The 16,287-nt window shown below is 31.1% G+C and overlaps 1 protein-coding gene across 1 annotated transcript in view; it reads right to left on the reverse strand.

The window, feature by feature from the left end:
- The window catches only part of LOC126736446 (ras-responsive element-binding protein 1-like), a 35,664-nt gene extending 20,646 nt beyond the window's left edge, over positions 1 to 15,018 (reverse strand). The window contains exon 1 of the mRNA XM_050440792.1: positions 14,733 to 15,018. The gene's annotated coding sequence lies outside the window, so the exon portion shown is untranslated. The remainder of the gene's footprint in view (positions 1 to 14,732) is intronic.
- Between the last annotated feature and the right edge of the window lie 1,269 nt (positions 15,019 to 16,287).

A 16,287-nucleotide genomic window follows, 5' to 3' on the forward strand; every position in this document is an offset into this window, starting at 1 on the left:
TTTTTAGCCCCCTTAAGCTGCAATTTGTCTGCGGATTTTTATTTTTTTCCTGTAACTTGCTCCTTCTAGGAAGCTTCCTAAGGTACTCCTCTAAGGAACCTTCTTTTTCTTTGAGTAGCATGGGTCGCTTTCTATTTTTTTGCAGGCAATTGCTCATCTCATAGAAATTTAATTAATTCCAGGTCATCTTTTTTTCCAAGCAAATATTGGCTTTTTTGGAAAAAAAATACTGGAAGAAGTAAGCATTTTTTGTAACTGCTTGGGACGAATCCAGAAGAATTCCTTTCTTTATTTGCTTGGGAAAAGCTCAAAATGATTTTAGTCTGATGAAGAAAATCCTTCCTGACTCATCAAAAGTCACAAAGGGAAACTGAAGAAAAAATGCAAGAAGAGTGAAAAAGAGAGAATTGCGTAAAAAATTGACTCAATCCAAAGAAAAAAGAGTGCATCAAATTGAAAATGCTTAGCAGTTTCTTTATATCCAAGGAGGATCTCTCATTAACGATCTTCAAACACTCCTCAACTCGTTTCTCCCTCAGACTATACTAGTAGAATATGCTAGTAGATAACCGAATTTAACCGATCAGGGGTTGTATTGAATGGTGCAATGAACCAGTACTTTTGTTAACCACCAGGTTCCCTTTCAGTGGCTCGAACTGACAGCTGTATGGCACGCGTCGTCCTTGCCTCGATCCGAAAAAAAAACCGGTCTCAAGTATTAAAAACCGAACTTTTATCTTCAAAGCTGAAAAAGAGGTCGACGAGATTAAACAACTGACGGGGCGAGGCACGCGTCAGACGCACGGCAGGTGTTAATCCCCGTACTTCGTTTCTTCTTTCCTTTTGTCAATAATTATTTCGGTTTGATGCCCTTTTTGCCGGCTTAAAGTTAATTATCTCCCGAGTTTAAGGTGGGCGAAAGTTGAAACGCCTAATCATCCCGCACCATATATATCAAACATATCCAATTATAATACGACCCTGGCCTCAGATGCTCATTTTCACATCCCCTATAAAATTCGAAAACGCGTAGAAGTCAATCGGTAACAATCTGTACCACCACACCCTCCCCCTTAGGAAAATCATCTTGTATAGAATAACTTGTGAAAAGGGTGTTTTGTTCCCCTATTCATCAAACTAGATTGGATACGGCCACAAAGCCGTATGATGTGTTTACATTGCCGGCTATGCTATTCATTATTATACTTGAGGAAATGATTGGGGGTGGGCCAGCGAGGGGCTGAGGGAGTAGTGTTAATGAGGCTTCTTTTTGTTGGAATATAAAAAACGAGGGTTTGTATAGGATATAACCAATAATTCTGGAAATAAATTAGTCATGTGAGACCAGTAGAAGATTAGAAGCGATCTAAACATACCATGATCATTATAGTGTTTGATGTTCGCAAAAGTGTATGGAAGTTTGGCGCCCAACTGGGGGATTGAGTTAGTCCGTTTCTAGTCAATAGCGAAGAGAATATTGGATGAGCAATTGAGTTTTTTAATAGCTCTTATAAATCGCTTTTTGAGATACATGGAAATACTAAGAAATTCCTTTATACCTTTCAAGTTACGTCCAGGAATTAATTGTAATTAAAGGCATTTTGTATTTTCTCCACTGCTTGGAAGAATTTTAAAACGACTGACATAAGAGAAAAAAAACCTTTTGGACTGCCTGAAATCAATCCAGAAAAATGTGGAAACAGCCGATCTGCCAAAAGGCGTCGACCATTTAATCAGTCCTTAGATTACTTAGCAGATCTCGTTAAAAAAAATATAAAGATGAGAAAGACGAAGAACAAGAAGTAAATAAGACATAGACACATTAAAATAATTGTGAAATTTACATATAATTTATGATGGTACTGGGAGATTTCATGGTGAAACTATCGAGATGCCAAAGAGATAGACGGTCATTCAAAGGAATTACTCAAACTCAATGTCTTCAGGAAATTGAAGAAAAGGGTGAGGCTTATGAACTTAATTACTATATTTTTTACTATGTTCCACTTACAATACCAGCTATGCTATGCATTATTATACTTATGGAAATTATTGGGGGATTTTATTTTGTGGGAATATTAAGAAACGACGGTATATAAAGGATAAAATCGAAGAGGCTTACCACTAAAAGATTAGAAGAGATCTAACTATGGGCATAGTAGTGTATGGAAGTTTGGCGCCCAACTGTGGGGTTTTTTTAATCCGTTTCTAGCCAATGGGGAAGGCTGTAGAAAAAAATATTGGGTTGGGTTGAATGAGCAATTGAGTTCTTCAGTAGCTCTTCTAAAATGCATCTAGTAATACCAAGGCATACATGGAAATAATAAGGAATTCTTTTATATCTTAAATGTTACGTCCACGAATTAATTGTTATTTCTTTGAAAATTTTTGCAGGCGTGTAAAGTCAACTTATATATTATTCACTCCAATTGCTTGGCAGAATTTTGAAATAACTGCAAGGCCTGAAATCAAGGTAAAAACATGTGGAAACAGCCGAGATGTCAAAAAGCGACAATCATTTAATCAGTCAGTCTTATCAGCAGAAGAAGATTGGGCATAAGTATAAAAAAAAGCTACTATAAGGTTACCACTATTGTTTTTCAGTCATCTGTACAACAAAGAGAGAGAGAGACAGTCATTCAAATTAATTTCAGTAAATCCAATGCCCTAAGAAAATTAAAGAAGAAATAGATTTGAAGAAATGGTCCATTTTTTCTTAGAGACCAGCTTATTTTAAATAGTAATAAAAAAACTAAATATATTGTATATTGACCTTTGATCTTATATTACAATATGTTTGAGACCTGTGACTTGAACTTTAATTTATTACTATTGAAGAAAATGAAGATAATCATAAAGATGATAATAAAGATAAAGATGAAGATGAAAATGAAGAGGAAGACGAAGACGAAGACGAAGATGAAGACGAAGATCAAGAAAGCTAAAACAGTTTTAATTAAACCAAAATTAAAAAAAAAAGAATAGAAAAAGACAACCGTATTCTAACAAAAGAATTTGAAATATTAGGTCTTTTTGAACTCAAGGAACATGGAGTAAATTTGACATAAAGCCTTGGATCTTTGAAAAAAAATTGAAAATCATGAAGAACATTTCTGAGCTTGGTGAGAATGTTTGTAAGATCTAAAAAATTTAATTAATTTGGTAAATCACTTCTAAAATTCTATGTAGGTTTCTAGCTCAGACGATTTTAATGCAGCATCTAGTATAAAATAGGTTGATAAGGTATTCTGATCATAAATCAATCAAAGAAGTCAGTAGGGAAGGTAAAATTAAGCAATAGAATTTACTAATAGGCAGTAAGTAGAATGTATTTTTAATATTAGGGATTTTGATATTAAACCTAACCATTCGCCAATGTATTTTCCGTAATCAAATACAGTAACCATTTTTAGCGAGAGATCTATTTAGCACCCAACAGTGGGGCTTAGATTCCAATTTTTTTTAAGCCCCTACAATTTCAACCATTCAAAGTTCACTTTCATAATTTTTTCATAAATTATTGCACTTTTCTCTTTCGCTGTTACCAAAACCCCCGAAAAAAAGCCATCTTACTTAAATACCATCTTAGGACTCAAAAGATATTTTCACTAATTTAGTAAAAGAAGAAGTCTAGTGTTGAATAGGTGCTGCACTGGAAGAGGCTTTAGATTTGGGTGATACTCACAATTTTTTTATAAATTATTGCACTTTCCTTTTTTGCAGTTTGAACCAAAGCCCCCAAAAAAAACCGTTTAAAGTCTTAAGAAAATTAAAAAAGAAGAGGCCATATTAGAACCCATAAGATATTTTCACTAGTTTAGTAAAAGAAGAAGTATAGTAATGAAGATGAAGATAATCTGGAAAAATGATTTTTTAAATGATTTGCAAATTCTACTCCTGAAATTCTATGTAAGTTTCTACATAAGAGAATTTTAGTGGAGCATCTAGTTTAGAAGTGGCTTCTGATTAGGCTGGAGAGGTTTCTGATCGTAAAGCAATTAAAGAAGTTAGTAGATGATAAAGTAAGATTAAGCAAGAGAGTCAATTACTAGGGAGTAAGTAGGATGTAAGTTTATTATCTGGTAGCATATTCTTTAGTTTTAATAACTGCTTCACATCTTTCTGTTGTTCTCACTCATCTGAAGCACATGTTGTCTTTTGTTCAAGGTAGCATCTCATTTTCTTATGTTAGGAACACGAAATGATCCACGTTACCTTCGATTTTTACCGAAACAACCTCAAACCATGATACAGGTTCGGTATATTTTGGGTTAAATCTTTTATTCACTGGTCTCCTAATTCAGTAAGTGTGTTGTGGTCTAAAACGATTACCATTTACAAATACAACTGTTTTTCACTTTTCGTAGGACTAGTTTAGATGCTCTTAGGTAAATGGAAGTCTGGTCTTTGTATTTTTCATTAAGATAAAGGATTTCTACCGTATAAACCAGCATTCTTAACCCTTCGTTTTATGGTACTTACCAATATTGAAACATGTTTAACTAATGAATCGATCTTGCACGATCAATCTCTTGATATTTCTATACACCATAATCTCAGTTTTTTATTGTCACTTTTTGGAACCTCTTTCAAGGTTTTGGATACTAACTTAGGTTTTTTTGCAAATATTTTTCATTGTTTTTTCTTTACCATTTTTTATTTTCTCGAGAATTTTATTTGCACAGACAAATGGACTATACTTTTAAACTCACCACAGATAAACACAAGTGAAAACAAAACTGAACAGAAAATAAATACAAAATTTAGTCGCTCTACATATAAACTTCTTAGAAACGAAATAAATTATTAGCAAAGAATGTGGTCTCACAAGATCAACAAAAACATTCCGATGATGGTATTTGTTTAATACCGAGTCTTAATTATGTCTGAATTCCCAAATATTATGGTATTAAATACTTTTGGCGCCCAACAGTGGGGCTTATTTTCAAAGTTTTTTCAAAAACCTCTAGAATTTCAAACATACCAACGATTTTTTCATGGAATTTTAAAAAATTATAGTACTTTCCTCTTTTATAATTTTTTACATAAATTATCTAAAAACTCATAATTTCATAATTCGTTACCATATTATGGTATTAAATATATTTAGTTCATATTTTAAAGATGCTCTTCATATGGGCGATAGTATTCGTACCATGTCCATGCTTTTTATTTTCAGGGCTCGTCAAATAGAGAACCCATCTTTATCAATTAGCAAGAGATACTTTTGGCGCCCAAAAATGAGGCTTATTTTCAAATTTGTTTCAAAAACCTCTATAATTTGAGGCATACTATTTTTCATTACATTTTGATGAATCATCGCACTATTCTCTTTCAAAGTATGAACAAAAACCTTAAAAAAGACCCGCCATTGGTCGAAAGGGCATGTGTAGACGCCACTAAAAGTGTCTGTGTGTGATCTATCGTCAAGGCAACGGGCGAGCAGGAGATTTAACAGATCAATAAGTGAGCAGGCGGGCGCCAGCCTGCTGACGCCATCTTGTTTTTCTCAGGAGATCCTGCCGTTATCATCGGCTAGGGGGACCCCCCCAGGCCGGACGGACGTGTGACACACCCATTTTCATTGTTGCTGTTGTTATTGTTAGAGAGGGTTTGAGCTGGGTGTAAGGGGTGAAAGGGCGCAAGGGTGGTGGTAGATCGTAGAGGGAGGTTTTATTTTATCACTATTTGTTGCTATAAGAATTTTAACGAAATAAGTCAATTAAGTTGGATTTGATATGTATTTTTTATTGCATAGCACCAGAAAGAGTCGATAGCCATAAAGCGGCAATAATAATAACATATTATTAGTAAGTAATTATATTACATTATTAAGAATCGTCGTTTCAATTCATTTTTAGTTGGTATCAGATTTATCATCTTTATCTTTAGGCAAACTTTTTTTTTAATTGGTTCAAATACTTGACAAATATTGATTCAGCTTTTTAATTGTTAGTCTAGTAATTTATATTTTTTAGAAGCAAATATTAAACCTGTTAATTTAATATTTAAATATAAGCTTTGTTAAATCAACATTTAAAGACTATTATTTCAAAATATAAGAAATATTAGGGAAACGCATACCAGTTCGGGACGTTATTTTCTTAATTAATAGACTGCAAAAATTAGGGTTTTTACATATTCCGATGTCCATAACGTCTTAATTTCTTTTATATCTTTTCTATTAATATATTTTTTTAATATACAGGTAATAAAAACATCTTTCCTTTCTTTGGATATTACGTAACATACTTCAATTATTAAATAGCATGCATTTATTAGGAAGCACAAATTAGAATAAAATTATGCATAACTTAAATGGATACGAAGAACCTTTACCTGCGGAAATTATATTTTATTTGCCTATAATTTAATTAGTTATAAATTAAATAAATTAATGTTAGAGTAAAATACGCAAAATATATTTATGATAACTCCTGCTGACGAAAGTGGGTTAATATTTACTGGATTTATGAAAGTTTTATATTCTCATAGATTTTTTTTTAATGTATGGAATTTTCACTAAATAAAGAAAATTATATATAGGTTTTTTCTTTTAATTCACACTTTTATTTGAAACATTTTCCAATACGACTTTTACTTTTTTTATAAAAAAAATCTGATTCACAAAATAATTCTTTGTAAATATCCACTATTTTCCCAATTTGTAGCTATTTTTGGAAAATTTTAAAATTAGACCTATCCTCAAAAAGTAGTATTTTCTTCTTTAATACTTTATTTTTGTCAATGGGAATCCTTTTTTTTTTTATTAATATTTCTTGCACCTATAAATAAAGAAAGACTCACCCTATATTTATAGTACTTTTGAATAACTAATAAGGCACTTTGTTCCTACGGAAAAACAAATAGGGTATAATCAATTTCATTTATTACGTTCAAAACAGAGGAACTCTGATCGTTTTAATTAAATCATTATTATCTCAATATCAACTAATAATAAACCGTATATTATCTCTCACTCGAGTATCGTGTAATTTTTGCAAAATTTCGAGAGATATCTCGAATCAGGAAATTTTCCCAGAATCCCAAATATGTATGATGATCCACCTGCACACGAAATTGGTTTTAGAAAATACTACAGAAAAAGATCTGTGTGTAAATATTGAATTTTCGTGATAAGATAACGAACTTAATATTTGCAATGTCAAACCGATGAGCTTGAAAAATGTGGACCTTCTCAAAAACTTTCCTTTATGATTTATATTATAATTTTTTTGAATTTTTTAAGTATTTTTACTACTTCTAGTATATTGACTCTATTATCAATCGTTAATCGCAGTTTTGAATGAAGGTTATTAAAGAAGAACATCAATTTGGTGAGCAGGCACGGTAGTAATAATCTCATCGTCGTATCGTTGGAAAAAAGGTAATTTAAAAGGTAATTGATTAATGCATGTTTTTCAAAGTTCACTAATAATGATGTCGTAGTAAATAATTATCCATATCTAATCCAATAACTTGGTAAAACTGACCATTAAAATCATTTTGAAAAACGAAATTTAAGAGCTCTACCTAGATAGCACCCTTTAGACCATTGAATATCCAATGGATGTCCCCTTTTGGATAATCCAGCTGTAATATAGACGTCCTAATATTGTCCAAATGATATCCAATGAATATCCAATAGAAAGTCCTGAAAGTCCTTTATATGTGCTATAATGATTAAAATCCATGCACTAAATCAAGATATTGACATTTTTCTCAGTGGGAGTGCTTGGAAGAAATAGAATAATTTGTCTCTTATTGACTATTAAATATTTTAATTTTTAGGGATTAACATTTTGGAATTATTGATTTTACAGACTCTAAGGATATTTAGAACTTTTCTAAAAAATAATTAAAATCCATGCACTAAATCTCAAGATATTTTCTCACAGAAATGTTTGGAATAAATAAAATAATTTGTCTCTTACTTACTATAAAATAGTGAATATCTTAAATTTCTGTTATTAAAATTTTATAATTATTAATATCTTGAATACTCTAAGGGCATTTCAAGTATTTGCTAAAAAATTGTTAAAATCAATAAACTAAAAGTCAAGATATTGACATTTTTCTCACAGGAGTGCCTGGAAAAATTATATTATTTGTCTCTTATTGACTAATGAATAATTATGTTGAGTTTAAGTAGCTAAAATTTTGTAATTATTGATTAATTTCTAGAGACTCTAAGGATACTTTAAACATTTCTGAAAAAATGATTAAAATCCATGCACTTTAAATCAAGATATTGACATTTTTCTCACAGAAATGCCTGGAAGAAATAAAACAATTTATCTCTTATTGACAAGTGAATATCTTAAAATCTTGTGATTAAAATTTTATAATTATTGATATCTGTGATACTCTAAGGGCTTTTAAAGTATTTGCTAAAAAATTACTAAAATCAATGGATTAAAAATCAAGATATTGACATTTTTCTCTCAGAAATGCCTGGAAGAAATAAAACAATTTATCTCTTATTGGCATCTTAACATCTTAATTTCTAGTGGCTAAAATGTTGTATTTATTGATTTTTGGGATAGTCTAATGGCTCTTTTAGCAATCTTGGAAAAAATCATTACAATCGACATACTAAAAATTAAGATATTATTTTTTTTCTCACTGGAGTACCTGGAAAAAATTAAATAATTTATTTTTTATTGACAACTGAACATCTTGATTTCTAGTGGCTAAAATATAATTATTAATTTCTGGGATACTCCACTGGCTTTTAGGCTTCAAAACTGGGCAAATATACTATAAACACAAATTTATATTTTCAACGTTGGACAATAATAAGAATATAAACATTGCCTGTCCAATGAATATTCATTCCTTATACTTGGACATATTGGATAATAATTGAACTTATTATTACATCGGTCTTGTATTAGGTACAACTTTGTTATCAAAATTGCAATGATAAGGTCGGAATATTTGTAAACAAAGAAATAACATCTAATGATACCAAGACAAAATTTGGTGGTAACTGAAAATATTGCAATAAGTTGACGAGTTCCAAGGAATTTTTTATATAGTGATATAGTGAATCGCTAAAACTTATTATAGGTCTCAATGGAAGATTTTTTTATGAATTTTTGGTAAGCAATATAATTTTGTAAAATTATTTGTCAGTGTCATAGTTAATAAACCATGTTGTTCTATCCTTTTACTTAATTTTCTGTAATTTGTTCCAGGCAGTCTTGTTACAGACCGATAAGCTGGTCTATAACACTACTCTATTAGACGCCTTGGAGGTCATCAGGTTTATACCGATCCTTCTAAAGCGTTTGACAAAGCCGACCAAAAACTATTGATTGTCAAATTGAATTCTGTTGGACTCTCTGAGAACCTGAAAGTGTTTTCTGACCAACAGAATCCAAAACGCCAATCTAGGATGTCCTGCATAGATTACATAGATTGCATGATTGCATAGATTACATTTAATGAAGACGGTAAAGGATCTTGGGGTAATTTCCGGAAAATAAATACATTCAGGGACCAATACAGGAAACAATAGCTATAAGTTCCAAAGCCCTGCGAATGCTTGGTTTTATATTTAGATTTTAAAAGATATTTACCTAAAAGTACTTGTGCTGTTATATTATTGTCTTCTAAGATCCCACCTAGAGTAAGTACCAAAATTTCCCTCATTTACAGAATAAAAACCGAATGACACATTCATTTTTTAAGACTTCATGTCATAATTGTCAAATGTCACATGTCAAGGAGATTTACGTTCGATTGACAGATGACAATTGACACTTGCAGCTTAACTGCAATTAAAATTTAAAGGATCTTTCTTGCACCAAACACTAATGTGGTTATAAAATTATTATACCCATTACTAAATAAAGTTCATTAAGAAACAATGTCAAGGATGTCAAGGAGTTGACAAATGACAATCGATTGACAAGTGTCTAAGTTGACAGCTTTCAAAATGGCCAATTTAAATTAGGTTATTTTATCAAGATGGCACCACTTAAAATCAAGAAACAAATTCTGAAATCATAAGGTTTCGAAATAAAAATGTAGTGAAAGCGTTATCACCTCGTTAACAAATCATCAAGTACCGAACAAACATCATCTTAGCGAGAAAAAATAAGCTGTGGATCCCCTACAAAAACTGGGAATCGCATTAAATAAATAATAACTATTAGTTCGACAAATATTACTTTCAGAGAAAATTGTCTCAGGTTACACCTAAGTAGCATTAAAAAAAAAGACGAAATTAAGGTCATTCATGTTCCCCTAGCACAACAACAAAAAAACAACCCTCAAATAAGATTATTCTCGATTTTCAGGTAAAACTGCCTGGATATCGAATTTCAGTGTGCGCCATAGATCTGAAAAATCCAGTTATAGCTTCGAGCTCCAGATCACGCAGGCGGAGAAAAAGAGGAGGGTAAAGGGGGAGAGCAGGAGGGAAGAAGTATGGATTTTTACTGCCGCGATGCTTTATTTACTGTGGAAGTATTTTAAAAAGTCACATTTTTGGTGTTGGCATAGATATCAAAATCTGGATAGAAATGCTCGTACAACGAGATTAAAAGAACTAAAAACAAATCGGTTGATTTTGGCGGTCAGATCATGGCCAAGGAGAGCCTGGACGAAGCCTATCAGGTTTATATTTATCAATAATTTTTTTTTGTTACCTGAGTTCTTATTAAACCCATAAAACCTACCCCATTATTTGCACTTCACGCATAATCACCCCCCTCAGTAAGTCAGTAACCATGGTAATTACAAAGCAAACATCAGACTGTCAGTCAGCTCTTAGTCTAGATCAGGAGGGTTGTTATCTAAAAAAAAGGACCCCAGTGGATATTTCGGATAAATTATCTGTTTCATCGGTAAAATGCGGCGCACCTTTTAGTTCAGCGGCGTACACCCTCTCCGATTTATAAATTTGATAAGACTTAATCATCGAAAAATTCAAATAAATGTAAATGTCCGTATCCGGTTATTGTAGGACGTTAGATGATTTTTCTAAAAATATTCAGCGGTGAGGTTTTTGTTTTTTGAATATTTATCAGGTTGAAATTTAAATTTGGAAAAACTCACAGGGGTGACGTAAACCTTTGGTGGAATATTTATCTGGGCATTACGGGAAAATGTGGTCAGGATCTAAACTTTTTCAAGCGGATATGTGTAAGCTCAGATGGTTTAAGATAACCTTAACTATAGGAAATAAGTTTATAGGAATAATAGATATTGCTTAATATAGACGAACGTGTAATATTTGTACAAAAATAAATTATTTATATCGTTTAAAAAATTTGGTATTATCTGGATATTTAAAGTAAGTAAGTAACTCGTTAGAACTTATTTTTTGATACCTTCTACGTAGATTGGTTGTTGCTTTATACTTTTTTGACTTTGATGCCTAATACTGGCACACCTACGACACTTACCAAAACCCATTATCTCCATTAGGCACCCGGAATTTAATTGGCTATAATCCATTTAAAACCATTTTTATATCGATGTTATAGTTTTCAAGCAAAACGCCATTTTCTATCAAAAACCCCAAAAGTAGCGACTAGAATTTTATTTTCGACACTACTAGAGAGTCGTGGATTCGTCGAGGAAAATACGGGGACAATTTTGAACAATTTTTGTTAAAGCAGTAAGTTCTACAAGGTATTAAGAATATCCCATATTTAGGGGTGAATACGGAAAAAAGACAATTATGCATATTAAAAGAAAGTGATGCTTAATTGTAAAAAATAACAATAAAAACCCGTAATAAGTTATAAATTGTAATAAGAAACTAAAGTTTTTTTTATTAAATTTTTATTGTATAATTTAAAAAAATTGCCTTAAAAAGGCTTAAATAAACGAAAGTTTAATTCTAAGAAAACCTATTTGCAAATCTAATTCAGTTTTTACATGTAATTCATTTCTCAGAAGCTCAATTAAAATTGATTCGGTAATTTTATGCTAAATTTTATGCAAAATGTCTAAAAAAAAATAAATTAAAATGTTTTTCTGGTGTAATTTTTTAAAGCATGTTTCGAAAAAGCTCTTAATTTTGATTTTATGCTAAAGCTTTTAATTTTGTTTTTATGAAAATTAAGTGTTTCTGATAAAAATTTAAATAGATTGTTGAATAAATTCAAACAAAATGGTTTATATCCAACTTTTAAACGTTAAATAAAACATTCAGTTTGAAAAGGTTCTCTATTTAATTATGTAAAACGGTAGTAAAATGAAACGCCAAATTATGATTATCAAAAAAGATAAAAACCTTTTTTTTGGTCATATAAAAACGTATATTGTGTTAAATATTGGAAATATGTTTTTTCTGTTACCTATCTTACTAAACGACGGCAATAAGTGGGTTACGTCTTATAGTAATTATACATATAACACTATTGAATACGACATTTTTTTTGTAGGTGTCATATTAGCATCATAATTATTGTGGGTTAAAACAAATTACACAAAAACATTTTTTTCTTCATGAAATTACTTGAATACAAGACCTAATCTAAACCTAAATAAAATAGGGTACTAAAGCGTTTTCTTATCACTTATTTTTGACAATCTTATCTGTATATAGTCTTTGTTGTGCCATTTTTTTTGTAGTTTTATAATTTGTTTTTTTAAATGGCATATCGGCGATATTTTTCTTAGCAGATGAGTTTTTGTGCGGATTATAGCAAAATGTCAAATTTTTGAAAAAAGAATCAAATACTGGTTACTTAATAGTACGAGTAAATTAATAAAAGCACATATTCAGTTTTATTATAATTATGCTGTCATTTCCTGAAAAATTAAAAAAAAAATAAAAATTCCTAACATTCTTAACGCCTTAATAAAACCTATAGCATCTTTTATGTAGAAACTTCTTTTTGGCATTTCTGAGGAATATTGTAGATGTTTTTTGACAAAAAGCTTAGTTTGAGTCAAGAAATTCTCAATATTGAAAAAAAATATTAAAGAAATTTATTTCCTGATATTTTCATCCCGAAAAATTGAAAAGTTTTTCGACATTTATTCGACATAATATATCAAAACATCTTTTGATTTATTATTCGAAAAAAAGCTCATTTGAGTCGAAATACTGAAAATTTTGCAAGCTATAAACATTTATAGTAGTTAAATATGGAGAAACTATGCTTTACCCGTTCCCAATTAACTAGATGAAGTTTTTCTTAAATAGTTGGACAGATAGGCTCATTGAATAGCCACCCAGATCGCCAGATTTAACTCCCCTTGATTACTTTTTATGGGCATACTTAAAAAGTAAAGTGTATGTCACTAAGCCAGCAAGTTTAGAAGAACAGATACGCCAGGAAATTAGAAATATTGGTACTGCAGATGTCATTGACAACGCTAAAAAAAATTTTTTAAAGCATTTTGGTTATTGTCAGGTTGTTAACGGTGCTCAATTCGAACATTTAATTTTGATAGGTATTTCTTTAATTTTACATTATATTATAATTTTTCGTTTAAAATTGCTTATGTAACCACTATTCATTTCTACCATATCCTTTGTAAAAAAATGCGTTCTTTCTGATTCTGCATTAAAAAACATAGTGGTTTCCATTTAAAAAACATATTGATGACGTCATGTCTTTTTTTTGAGTCACCCTGTATATATAATTTCTACGTAGAAAAATCCTAAACCCAATATTAAAATCGCCGGGTTTGGGCATTTTTTTCAGAAACGGTCCATTTCATTTTTATTGAATTTATCCGCTACTTTACGGATGCACTGTATATAAGAAATTGAATATTTTCAAAAAAAAATTAAGAATGTCTTTTTGGTATAATAAAGTAAAAGCAGGGATGTTTTCAAAAGGAAACTTATTTGAGCCTAAAAACTGAAAATTAAAGAAGTAATCGCTTTAAGACATCTCCCAGCATCAAGGAAGCCAAAAATGGTAAAGCCTCACTATTTAATATTACATACATTTTTATTTATTTTTTTTAATAATAGTTTAAATAGCTCAAATAGCTCAATTTTCCTGTAAATGAAAAGAAATATATTTATAAGAAAAAAAATATATAGACCAACAAAATATGAAGAATAATCCCTGCAATATTAAGGGCCCTAAAAACAACATCACTATTCATGAACCTGTAGCCCTGTAACTAAAATCAATTTTAAAATGAAATAGAATTTGAGGAACTGAGTGAAATACAAGTAAATTTGTCATTCAATTTTTTTAAAATAAAAATTAGTTTAAATAATTTGAGCCTGAAATTTAACAAAAATTCTGATTTAAACCAAGAAAATATGAAAAAAACTCACCCAAAAGAGTCCCTTGTCTCTTTAGCTCTAGCTCAAATCAAGCTGGAAAGTATCTTAAGGAAGAAAATTTCTTAAGGAAAGTATCTTAAGGAAGAAACATTTTCAAAACATTTTTCTTTGCTTAATAAGATTCTGCAAATACATTAGGAAAAATCTTAAAAAAATTAAAGCAGCAAGAACTGAAATATACAACCATTTTTGAGATGTAGCGAGAGCATCCAATCCGGTTTTTTTGGGCACTTAATGAAATCTTAAATAAATAAATTGAAAGATTTGCGTCATATAGATGATGTGCTTGGCATTCGGATTTATATTTAGTAGCATTAAAAGATTTTATTAAACTAATAAAAAAACGTGCCTCATACCTTATTAAGTTATGCCTGCTAATAGCTCAATAATGCACGCAACTAGGCAAGATTTTAAGAATGTTATTGCACCATAAAAAGGGATAAAACTTCTTTCTTACCTGATGTAACAAAAACTATAATCCATAGTTTCCCAATAAATAGGCACAAAACATTAAAAGAAACCCGTGTTCAAAAAGTCACTACTTCTACTGTTCGCACAACAAATCAAGTTCAACACGAACGCCACTGTTCAAAACCAATAAATTACCGAACTTATCGGAACTCTATGGTGTTATTTAGGAGGAAACCAAAAAAAAAAGAATTTAAAAGAATTAATTGAAAAAACTAAAAGACGATCTACAGAACGACGTTCTCAGTTAAGAAGTGAAGCGCGAATACCCGGAGAAGTCGCGTTCTCGAGATCGCCTCTTTCGAGACGATGAATACAAGTTGCATATCGCGTCTCCTATTGGTAGCTCGTGGCAATGGAAGGGGTCAGGTGAGCACAGGTGCTGGATAAAGATGGAGAAGTAGCGGCCGCCCGTGTGTGGGAGTGAAATGGGAAGTGGATGGCGGGCTGCGGTTTAGGTGACAAATTATCTTTTTCGGTAGCCTCTGTTTGTGTGTGTGTGTGTGTGTGTGGGTAAATGTACTGGGAGAGTGAGATCTTTTGTGTACTGAGTGTATCAATTCAATGATAAAAAGTACGCATTTAATTTCTTGCTATTTTAGACTAAGAAGGTGAATAAAATACAATTTTACTTCTTCTTTCTTAGGTAATAATGCCTGAGAGTAAGTCGAAACGCTTTTTTGACCCTATTTAGATACTGGTTAATAGACAAACACAAAATTTTGAAAAATGTAAATAAGGTACATAAGTATAACAAGAGAGGCCCGAATACAGCCTCTGTGGAACACCATACTGCACTCAAAGCTCCATCAACATTTACCTAGTATTTTCCCTCGTCACATAGTTACTCAGTAAATCATAAGTTTGACCTCTGAACAATAGAGTTTGATAACATACCGTGTCAAAATCTTTTGACAAATCTAAAAATAATAGAAATTATCAATGGCAGAATAAACATTATAAATTTATTTCTGGATAGGGTCCTGGGTACGTTTGCCTTCTCTAAAACCAAATTGGAAATCCAATATGAAGAATAATATGTGTAGTAAGAGACCTAACAATTCTCTCTTTCATTAGTCGCTCAATAATTCTGTTGGTGGCCAAATGGCAATATTATGGATTTTACAACGAATCTTGTATGCTTATAAAATCATATCTATCCAAGAGGTTCCAATCACTGTGCTGTAATAATATTTCTTTTGATAGAGCAGCTATAGCATCTGGCGTTCCCCAGGGGTCAATTTTGGGCCCTTTAATGTTCCTTATTTATACTTTAGATTCGCAGATCTACATGTGCTTTGATACGAAAGATTTTAAAGTAATGGAATTATGCATTAATGAAGATCTTCAACTTTTATGCCAATTTTCTGAGGATTACAATTTAAAGCTTAATCCGGAAAATCTAATGTTAGGTTTTTGGTGTCAAAAAAAATTGTGAATTTTTAAAGAATAATTTAAGTATAATTATAAATAACTTGAAGGTAACATTTATCGACAGTACTAAAAACTTGGGAGTTGTTATCGATATTCAACTAAAATTTTAA

Source organism: Anthonomus grandis, chromosome 5 (genome assembly GCF_022605725.1).
Source record: "Anthonomus grandis grandis chromosome 5, icAntGran1.3, whole genome shotgun sequence".
Classification (NCBI taxonomy): Eukaryota; Metazoa; Arthropoda; class Insecta; order Coleoptera; family Curculionidae; genus Anthonomus; species Anthonomus grandis.